The sequence below is a fragment of the Crinia signifera genome, chromosome 4, assembly GCF_055691185.1.
Source record: "Crinia signifera chromosome 4, ASM5569118v1, whole genome shotgun sequence".
Lineage (NCBI taxonomy): Eukaryota > Metazoa > Chordata > Amphibia > Anura > Myobatrachidae > Crinia > Crinia signifera.
The window spans coordinates 172,016,123-172,028,229 of record NC_139220.1 but is presented as its reverse complement, the minus strand read 5'-3'; the positions used below and the strand labels follow the sequence as shown (position 1 = coordinate 172,028,229).

The window sequence follows — 12,107 nt, the reverse complement described above, 5'->3', positions numbered from 1 at the left end:
TTTGTAGATTAGATTAGGTCGATTTTTCTGTATATGTATATTTTTGTATGCATAATTGTTTTATGTTTTTGTATATATATTGATCACTGTTTTTCATATGCCTCACTATTGTCTGTGCTATTATATATTGTATTTATGTCATTACAGATGGCCCTGTTCTGAAGCTGTGGAGGCAGGTCTGCAGCTAGGTTTTGACCGGGGTGACGTGCTTCCTGGCTTACTGCTGGAATGCAGAAGCGCTGGTCTGGAGCACAAGGTGTGCGTTCCAGAAACAGCTCCCTGCGTCTAATAGGAAGTAGAGTGACGCAGCTTCCAAGGATCGGACTGGTGGCTCCCGGCACTGAGCGACGGGGCAGGTGAGTAATCAGTGAGTTTGCTATTTAGTTTGCTATAGGGGTGATTTTTCTCTTGTTTGATTACACTGAGTCTGTTGGGGCTATTATCCTGAAGACGGGGGTGCTATCCCCCGAAAGCGCTTCATGTATTGCCCAATACACTTTTGATGCTACAATTGCGAAGTCTGTGTGCCTCTTTCATTGGATGTGTGTATATATATATATATATATATATATATATATATATAATTATTTTTGGGAAGGCACCCCGGCAGAACTGGTTTACCTGGAGTGCCAAACAATCTCTGTTGCTTATATATATATATATATATATATATATACACGTTATATATATATATATATCGTATATATGTATGTATATATATATATATATATATATATATATATATATACCATATATATATATATATATATATACTTGCAGGGAATAAGCGGCACTCGACAGACTTCAGTTGCGGTGAAAAAGTAGCAAACTTTTATTCTGCGGCCAACATGTTTCGGGATATACACGTCGTCAGGGATAAAGTGCACACAACATATACATACATATATATATATATATAACCCCTCCAAGGCCCACCCAGTGATTAAAACAACTCACCTCAGCTGTATCACTCCGCTAGCAGCGGTTCATTCAGCATGCTCCAGCAATCCCGGCTGCACCTGCTGATGACGTGTCTAGCTAGCATCAGGCTGGGTAGCGTCTCTGGTACCATGGTAACCTAGGCCCTTATTCTGATCTGTGCGGAAATTCCCGCATTCTTACGGAGCGGTCCGCACGGCACGGCGTTTTGCCGCATGCGGCCATCGTCCGTAGAAACGCCCACGTGTCCTCCGCATTCGGACGGACTCACTCTTTAAGAACAGGGCGTGTTTACGGACGACATACAAAGCATGCGTGTGCGGGAGAAACACTCCGATTCGGCACGGTATTACAGAGTATTACAGAGTATGCTCGGGAATACCGCATCCGAACGGGAGCCAAGCGGTGCTACCGCACGTAAGCGGAGTATTTACGCCAAACAACCCACTATGAAGTATCTTCTGCAATACATCACATGACCCACTTATTCAATTACCTATCCTCATAAAAAACTGCTTATTTGGAACATGTCGAATACACATGTGTATTGCTAGTATTAATATTCTGTCATGTCCATTGTTAGCAGTTTGAAAGTGTCTGACAAGTACAGCATATGTGGGTGTTTAGTACGGGTTCCTTGAAGCAGCAATGGTTTCAATTAAAGCACTGACAAGCGTCCTATTAGTGAGTAATGAGTAAAGGAGTAGATTCTATTGGGTTCAGGTGTTAATGGTTGTAGTCATTAGGCGTACGTTCGCCTACCGCATGAACGAGTGGTGTCCGCAAAGCAATAGTACACTTGTGGACACCGCACATTTCTGCCCTTTTTGATCGCGTGCATTCGGAGTGGTTTCCGAATGTACGCCCCCCAACATAAGTGTACTCCCCCGTGTCCGCCCATGTTTCCGCCCCGTTTTGCCCACTTTGAAACTACGCCCATGTGTCATTCCGCATGACGCCCATAATACGCCCCTATTTCCCGACTGATAGCGGTGAACAGTTTTGGACGGGATTTGGCCGAACTGGTACCGAGTCAAGGCGTGGCACATGCGCGTAGCGTTCTCCACGCATGCGCAGACGCCATAAAGACGCGATCCGTAAGTACGCGGTAAAGTCCGCGTCAATCAGAATAAGGGCCCAAGTGCCTGGTAACCAGAGAAGAAATCAGTTAAAAACCATCGCTACACTTATAACACAACATTGCAAATAGTTATAATCCATTAATTACATAGTTTACATTTGAAAATGTTATACAATTATATACATACATGGACTTAATATATTTACAAGATATTTTATAAAATATTTTACAAAAAGCATCCCAGACCAGCATTCTCATTTAACCCCCTAGGGGAGAGACTATCCAATTTGTGAATCCACATGCTTTCACGCTGTACCAATTTTTGATTTCTATCTCCTCCTCTAACGTTTTCTGGAATATGGTCTATGATTTTTTATCTCATACTGGCAATCGAGTGTCCTGCTTGCACACAAAGGCCCTTATTCTGATCTCGGCGGTACGGCCCGCGTGCGGCCGTACCGCCGATGTTTTCACTCTGCACATGCGCAGAGGTCACTCTGCGCATGTGCAGGCGACATCGCCGCACAAAAATTTTATACGCCGCAAAGGGGGCGTATAGGGGCGTGAGGGGCTTAATAGCCTCATTTCCCTATGCATACGCCCCGCGTTTCATGGGCGTTCCCATGCAAACGCGGGGCGTATGCATGGTAATGAGGCTATGACGCCAGTGATGGGGGCGGAAAGCTGACATCGCCGGATGTCAGCTCTCCGCCCCCATACAAGCTTTCACACGGACGATTGTCCGTGTGGTCTAAGCTTGCGGGAGCTGGTGGAGCGTGCGGCCCTGCCTTCGATGGTCGCCGACCATCGAATGCAGGGGGCAGCTCCCACCATGGTGGAGGCGTACGCCCCACCATTTTCATGCGGATCGCCAGCCGTCCGCGTACGGACGGCCGTGGCGATCCGTCTTGTAGGCGGGGATTGGTTTGTGCGGCCGGAGCAACGTATGCGGCTCCGGCCGCACAGATCAGAATAAGGGCCAATGTCTGGCCACTGGATGCTCACTTTTAGTAGATTTTAATGCTGCACGAATAGTGCAGCGGTGGTTGGCCATCCTTTCTTTAAATGTTGTAGTGGTTTTGCCCACGTAATATAAGCTGTATGGGCAAATAAGAATATAAACCACATATTTAGATGAACAAGAAAGAACATGTTTTATTGAAATTTTTTTACCAGTGTAAGGGTGCTGAAACGTGTTGCCAGTGAGTAGGGAGCTACAAGTAGTACAGCCCGTGCATCGATAACATCCCAGGCTTTTGGATAAAAAGTGTTGTTTGGCAGCAGATTTATTTAGATCAGTGACGTCCAATTTAACCAATTTAACATGTAGGTTTTTACCCCTCGTGTATGCAGGCATCAAACGAGTATTATGTAAGCCTTTAAGTTGTTTATCACTGTTCACGATTTGCCATAACTGCTTAATTGATTTGTTGGATGTCATACTTTAGGTAGTAAATCTATAAACCCATGGAATTATGGGTGTTGAATCTGCTGTCCTATTTTTTTGTTCTAGTGCCTGAGCTCTGGGAGTATCTAGTACTTTCTGTTTTACGGTCAATAATTTGTTCTTATTATATCTCCGTTGTTGACATTTGGAGACCATTTTATCCAAGGCTGGTTCTACTTTCCCTGGGTCAGTGACTATCCGTCTCACCCTTAACATCTGGGAATAGGGGAGGCCACATTTTATATATATATATATATATACAAGAAAGATAAGGGTAGTCAGCGCCAGGTACAAATAAACAGGGAGGACGGTTAGAAAAAACAGGGGGGTTTGTCTCACTAACTCCCCTTGGGTATGTGGGGTGTCGGCACAGGTCTTGGTTAAAAGCGGTGGTGTCCCGCCTTTCAGAGCATAGGTATGGGAAAAAGAATTTCAAGAACCCGGCGACTGAGCGGACAAGAATATGTAAGATAGTAAGGGTATGAAAAATTTATTTTCACAGACAGGACAAGTACAATATATATAAGAAAAAATGGGGGGGGGGGGATGTACCACTATAGAATAGGAGGGGAGCAATATGTATAATAAAACAATAAAATAAGATGACCAAGTAAAAATGAGTATTTTTGACTATGTAGGTAAAAAACAATATTGTGTTAAAAAACCTAAAAAGTCATAAAAAACACAGATAAAGATGCAGCAAGGAATCATAAAACGAGTATCATAAAAGATTGTGATAAAAAGGAGGCTTAACTTAATGCAGTGAGGTAGGATTTCAGAAGCTGCCCAACATGTTTCGTCGCATAGGGACTTCCTCAGGGGGTGGAGACAAACTGGTATGGAGCTAGTATTTATGCTAGAGCAGGCTGACATCACTTCCTGTTTACTAATAATGCAGGTATGCCTCTAAACACAGTATAGGTGCTGATCATTTATTATAGGTACACAGCAGGTAATAGGTGATCTAAAGTGTATCAAGTCCGTGAGTGGGTTTGCACCTTCTGATCAAAAAACCGCTAGGTTTAAGGGCTAATTGTCCTCAGTATTGCGGAGGTATGGGGCGCGACGTCACTTCCGCCCCACTTCCGCCTCACATCCGCCGTCTAGGTAGTCTTGCTGCGCATGTGTCCATGTCAGCACAGCGTGCTATGGGTTTCCCTGGTTACAAGTGCGTGCACGTCACGGCGTCCTCTCTCTTCTCGATGGGACGTAGTTGTATGCCTTGTACATAGGCAACAGCGGCATCTTGTGGATGAAAGGTATATTGTTTCATCCATGCATTTTCGGTTTAGAGCACATCATTTTCAGTTTCTGGGATTAGAATGCGGCCACATTCATGGGACTTTCATATAGGTATTTCATTTATGTAAAAGAGCAAAAAAGGGAAATATTAGGTTAGTTCATATTCATATACACAAATGTCCAAGGTATGCCGCACTTCCGTTTTTTAAGTCCGGCAGGCAAAGTATTATCAGAAGCTGGAATTAGTTGATGTTTATAAATATAAATAAATAAAAGGTATTATGTAAAATCCATATATATATATACACCTCTTAATCACAATTTATTCTGTATGACCATATATCTAAATCGAATGGTGCGATGTATAAATAAGGGAAGGAGGATATAACTACATAGCAGAAGAGAGTACAGTATAATAATATTAAAAAGTTTTAATAAACCATCTGACTACAGTAGATATTAATTCAGTTTTGATACATAGGTACGCCGTTCTGAATATCCTTTACATATGTGTTCAACCATCGCCGTTGTTTACAGCACCTGATCTTCCCAGGAAGTTTCCTTTCCCAGTACTAGTCAGGCCCAACACTGCTTAGCTTCCAAGATCGGACGTATTTGGGCGGAGCCAGTGAGGTATGGCTGTAGTGTCGTTATGGTGGTTCTTCACAAAAGGAATTCTGCAGGCTTTTCGGAACTCGAATAGAGGATGGTTACATACCGGACCGGTGTGATGAGAAGCGGGGGATACTCAAGTTCTTTGGGATGAGGAGATGTTTTACAGAAAGGGAGCAATCTCATAATTGTCATTAAAACCTTCAGGTTGCAGGGTACTAAGCTCGAAGATCCAGTACATCTCTCTTCGAGATAGTAAGTTGGATAAATCATTACTTCGTTCTCCCAGTGCTACAAGTTCAATTCCTTTAAATTGGAGTTTTTCTGGGTCCGCGTTATGATGGGTGGAGAAATGTTGTGACACTGTATGGGTTTGGACTTTGTTTTTAATGTTTCTAACATGTTCCTGAATGCGCATTTTCAGAGGTCTCTTCGTCTTCCCGACGTACTGCAGTCCGCACGGGCATTCCAGAAGGTACACCACTGATACGGTAGTGCAGTTGATGAAGTGTTTTACTTTATATTCTTTGGTTTTGTCCTTGTTCTGAAATGTCTTTCTGTTGGGGTGCAGAAAACGGCATATGTTACAGTGTCCACACTTAAAGCTCCCTACACATTTGGGTAGTGTAGATCTGGGTTGAGATACAGTACTTAGCATGCTGGGTGCTATCAAATCCTTAAGGTTTTTCGATTTCCTGTAGACTAGTTGCGGATGACTGGGTAGGTGGTTTTTCAATATCGGGTCCATCATCAGGATACCCCAGTGTTTGTTCAGTGCAGCCTTTATCTTCTTCTCATGGTAGTTGTAAGTTGTAACAAACTTGACATTTTGAAGATGTGGTTCCTTTTCCTTGTATTGTAGAAGGGAGGTCCTATCCAGTGATTTTGCCTTGCATTCTGCCTCTTTTAGGATATGTTCGGGGTATCCTTTATCCCTGAATCTGTCGGCATAGCAGGTAATTTGTATATCCCTCTCAGAGGTGTTTTTACAGTTTCTTGAGAGTCTGTGAAATTGGGAGAAGGGTACGTTGTCTTTCCACTTCCTGAAGGTTTTAATGACAATTATGAGATTGCTCCCTTTCTGTAAAACATCTCCTCATCCCAAAGAACTTGAGTATCCCCCGCTTCTCATCACACCGGTCCGGTATGTAACCATCCTCTATTCGAGTTCCGAAAAACCTGCAGAATTCCTTTTGTGAAGAACCACCATAACGACACTACAGCCATACCTCACTGGCTCCGCCCAAATACGTCCGATCTTGGAAGCTAAGCAGTGTTGGGCCTGACTAGTACTGGGAAAGGAAACTTCCTGGGAAGATCAGGTGCTGTAAACAACGGCGATGGTTGAACACATATGTAAAGGATATTCAGAACGGCGTACCTATGTATCAAAACTGAATTAATATCTACTGTAGTCAGATGGTTTATTAAAACTTTTTAATATTATTATACTGTACTCTCTTCTGCTATGTAGTTATATCCTCCTTCCCTTATTTATACATCGCACCATTCGATTTAGATATATGGTCATACAGAATAAATTGTGATTAAGAGGTGTATATATATATATGGATTTTACATAATACCTTTTATTTATTTATATTTATAAACATCAACTAATTCCAGCTTCTGATAATACTTTGCCTGCCGGACTTAAAAAACGGAAGTGCGGCATACCTTGGACATTTGTGTATATGAATATGAACTAACCTAATATTTCCCTTTTTTGCTCTTTTACATAAATGAAATACCTATATGAAAGTCCCATGAATGTGGCCGCATTCTAATCCCAGAAACTGAAAATGATGTGCTCTAAACCGAAAATGCATGGATGAAACAATATACCTTTCATCCACAAGATGCCGCTGTTGCCTATGTACAAGGCATACAACTACGTCCCATCGAGAAGAGAGAGGACGCCGTGACGTGCACGCACTTGTAACCAGGGAAACCCATAGCACGCTGTGCTGACATGGACACATGCGCAGCAAGACTACCTAGACGGCGGATGTGAGGCGGAAGTGGGGCGGAAGTGACGTCGCGCCCCATACCTCCGCAATACTGAGGACAATTAGCCCTTAAACCTAGCGGTTTTTTGATCAGAAGGTGCAAACCCACTCACGGACTTGATACACTTTAGATCACCTATTACCTGCTGTGTACCTATAATAAATGATCAGCACCTATACTGTGTTTAGAGGCATACCTGCATTATTAGTAAACAGGAAGTGATGTCAGCCTGCTCTAGCATAAATACTAGCTCCATACCAGTTTGTCTCCACCCCCTGAGGAAGTCCCTATGCGACGAAACATGTTGGGCAGCTTCTGAAATCCTACCTCACTGCATTAAGTTAAGCCTCCTTTTTATCACAATCTTTTATGATACTCGTTTTATGATTCCTTGCTGCATCTTTATCTGTGTTTTTTATGACTTTTTAGGTTTTTTAACACAATATTGTTTTTTACCTACATAGTCAAAAATACTCATTTTTACTTGGTCATCTTATTTTATTGTTTTATTATACATATTGCTCCCCTCCTATTCTATAGTGGTACATCCCCCCCCCCCCCATTTTTTCTTATATATATTGTACTTGTCCTGTCTGTGAAAATAAATTTTTCATACCCTTACTATCTTACATATTCTTGTCCGCTCAGTCGCCGGGTTCTTGAAATTCTTTTTCCCATACCTATGCTCTGAAATGCGGGACACCACCGCTTTTAACCAAGACCTGTGCCGACACCCCACATACCCAAGGGGAGTTAGTGAGACAAACCCCCCTGTTTTTTCTAACCGTCCTCCCTGTTTATTTGTACCTGGCGCTGACTACCCTTATCTTTCTTGTATCCATACCCCCCCTGGTGTTAGGGTATTAGCAGCCTCGTGCACAGACCCCTGACCGATTATGTTCAGAGGGAATGAGAGAGTAAAAAACAGGAGTGACGCCTGCCAGAAAATCTTTAATGAGGGAAGGGATGTATCCTCGGTCAATGTCAACGATGACCTGGACAATATGTTCTGGAACATGGAGAAACTTCTGGCTAAAGAAGTTAGAACATGGTGGGACATCAAAGGCCTAGAACATTACATCAATGTGGATAGGATCCCTAGAGGCCTCAGGTTACTCAAACAACCCACTTTTGGAACAGATAATCCCACATTCATGAAAGAATGGGACACTGCATTGCATAACTGTTCCTTAAATCTCATGAAAATCCTGATTACAGAGAAAAAAAGGATCCTACAGACGCTAGAATTAGAAATCAAGGAATCCGAAACCAAGATGACAATTCGGAAAGATGAAGAAAATTACAGCATCAATGACAAAGTACTGAATAAGAAACTAGAACGCATTGAGGCAGAAGTGAAGGAGAACAAGGAAAAGAAGTTTATCAGAGACAAACTGGATTACGAAAATAATAAAATAAAGAAATGGAGCAGGAGTGAAAATGTCACCCAATACAAGAACAGACAGACCTCCAATTGGAGACAGAACCGATACACCACCAGGAATGCTGAAAATGCGAACTGGGAAACCAGAGGACAGCGACCAGTATATACCAATAACAGATACACTACCCTGAAAAATAATACCAACGCACACGGAGAAAAATCTTTTTTATCCCCGGTAACGAGCACCAGGATCAGAGATCTAGCTACAGTACCAGTAGTGGAGAGAATAAACCATGCTTCTCCAATGAAAAGAAGACTGGAAGAAATAGAGGATGTAGAGGCGGAAGAGGGTCCAAACAGAAGCTACCAGAAAAGGAGAAATGTAAAGTAAAGACCATCACCCCTAAAGGCATCTTCAATTTATCAGGATATAACCTCACAAATTCAGAGACCAGTCTACTTAATAAAGGTCTCTCTTTCGCACCCACCAAAGGGTTAAGTAAGTTCGACACATTCATCGACCTGAACAAATTCACACGACAATTAACACTCAAAAGACATTTTCTAAAGAAGGAGGACGCTATTATACAGAACTATGAAAACATCTCAAAAACCGGACTGAAACCAGCCTCTAAATACTATCCACTGGAATCTAAGGGACCGTACATTGGCACATTCTATGAGGCTGTAAGAAAGGAATTATGCACGCAAGACGCACCGAATATTAACAAGAAAAATCTCTCTTATAAAGAAAGAGAAGCAATAAAATCTCTCCAGGACAACACTGGAATTGTTATTAAACCAGCGGACAAGGGTGGCGGATTGGTAATAATGGACAGAACAGCATATGAAACAGAGGCAAAAAGACTTCTGGGGGATACATCATCTTACACCTGTTTATCTCAGGACCCAAAGGAGAAATACGTAGAGGAACTTCGTTCCATCCTGTTGATAGGTCTTCGCAATGGCACACTGACCAAAGACGAATACCAGTACCTGTTGCATACCAATCCGACCACCCCTATATTTTACTTTCTCCCAAAGATCCATAAGTCCTTGCAAAACCCCCCCGGCAGGCCCATAGTGGCGGGCATAGATTCTCTGACATCCCATCTGTCAGAATATGTGGATAAGTTCCTCCGACGCCATGTCATGAATCTCCCATCCTTCCTAAAGGACACCACCTCAGTCCTTAACATAGTAGAAAATCTTTCTTGGGAAGAGGATTTCCTATGGGCCACCATTGACGTACAGTCACTTTACACGTGCATCAGACACGAGGACGGAATCAGAGCGTGTGGTGAGTTTTTAAAAGAAGACGATACCCTTTCAGATGACAATAGACAATTTATATGTGACACCATGAATTTCATTTTAAAGCACAATTATTTTAAATTTTTAGAGTGCTTTTATTTACAAACCTGCGGCACTGCTATGGGGACCATCTTCGCCCCTAGCTTTGCTAACTTGCTCATGGGATACTGGGAACGGAGATTCATCCATAACAACCATCGCTTCAAAAACCAAATCATCCTGTTCAAAAGATATATCGATGATATCCTAATAATATGGAAAGGATCACACACTGAGTTCAATGAATTCTTAGAATACATCGGGGAAAATGATCTGAACCTAGTATTCACTTCAAACATACAAGCTGAAGAAATTGAGTTCCTTGACTTAATATTGATGAAGAACGACAACAACATCATCACAAAGAACTTTGTGAAGAAGGTAGACACCAACAGCTACATCCACTATGAAAGTAGCCACCTCAAGAAGTGGAAAGACAACGTACCCTTCTCACAATTTCACAGACTCTCAAGAAACTGTAAAAACACCTCTGAGAGGGATATACAAATTACCTGCTATGCCGACAGATTCAGGGATAAAGGATACCCCGAACATATCCTAAAAGAGGCAGAATGCAAGGCAAAATCACTGGATAGGACCTCCCTTCTACAATACAAGGAAAAGGAACCACATCTTCAAAATGTCAAGTTTGTTACAACTTACAACTACCATGAGAAGAAGATAAAGGCTGCACTGAACAAACACTGGGGTATCCTGATGATGGACCCGATATTGAAAAACCACCTACCCAGTCATCCGCAACTAGTCTACAGGAAATCGAAAAACCTTAAGGATTTGATAGCACCCAGCATGCTAAGTACTGTATCTCAACCCAGATCTACACTACCCAAATGTGTAGGGAGCTTTAAGTGTGGACACTGTAACATATGCCGTTTTCTGCACCCCAACAGAAAGACATTTCAGAACAAGGACAAAACCAAAGAATATAAAGTAAAACACTTCATCAACTGCACTACCGTATCAGTGGTGTACCTTCTGGAATGCCCGTGCGGACTGCAGTACGTCGGGAAGACGAAGAGACCTCTGAAAATGCGCATTCAGGAACATGTTAGAAACATTAAAAACAAAGTCCAAACCCATACAGTGTCACAACATTTCTCCACCCATCATAACGCGGACCCAGAAAAACTCCAATTTAAAGGAATTGAACTTGTAGCACTGGGAGAACGAAGTGGAGATTTATCCAACTTACTATCTCGAAGAGAGATGTACTGGATCTTCGAGCTTAGTACCCTGCAACCTGAAGGTTTTAATGACAATTATGAGATTGCTCCCTTTCTGTAAAACATCTCCTCATCCCAAAGAACTTGAGTATCCCCCGCTTCTCATCACACCGGTCCGGTATGTAACCATCCTCTATTCGAGTTCCGAAAAGCCTGCAGAATTCCTTTTGTGAAGAACCACCATAACGACACTACAGCCATACCTCACTGGCTCCGCCCAAATACGTCCGATCTTGGAAGCTAAGCAGTGTTGGGCCTGACTAGTACTGGGAAAGGAAACTTCCTGGGAAGATCAGGTGCTGTAAACAACGGCGATGGTTGAACACATATGTAAAGGATATTCAGAACGGCGTACCTATGTATCAAAACTGAATTAATATCTACTGTAGTCAGATGGTTTATTAAAACTTTTTAATATTATTATACTGTACTCTCTTCTGCTATGTAGTTATATCCTCCTTCCCTTATTTATACATCGCACCATTCGATTTAGATATATGGTCATACAGAATAAATTGTGATTAAGAGGTGTATATATATATATATGGATTTTACATAATACCTTTTATTTATTTATATTTATAAACATCAACTAATTCCAGCTTCTGATAATACTTTGCCTGCCGGACTTAAAAAACGGAAGTGCGGCATACCTTGGACATTTGTGTATATGAATATGAACTAACCTAATATTTCCCTTTTTTGCTCTTTTACATAAATGAAATACCTATATGAAAGTCCCATGAATGTGGCCGCATTCTAATCCCAGAAACTGAAAATGATGTGCTCTAAACC

General features: G+C 42.1%; 3 pseudogenes; 2 read left to right on the top strand and 1 right to left on the bottom strand.

Annotated features, from left to right (window-relative positions):
- Nucleotides 1-5,237: 5,237 nt before the first annotated feature.
- On the bottom strand, nt 5,238-5,356 carry LOC146077285 (5S ribosomal RNA; annotated as a pseudogene).
- Nucleotides 5,357-6,536: 1,180 nt separating this feature from the next.
- On the top strand, nt 6,537-6,655 carry LOC146077284 (5S ribosomal RNA; annotated as a pseudogene).
- Nucleotides 6,656-11,501: 4,846 nt separating this feature from the next.
- On the top strand, nt 11,502-11,620 carry LOC146077282 (5S ribosomal RNA; annotated as a pseudogene).
- Nucleotides 11,621-12,107: the final 487 nt, after the last annotated feature.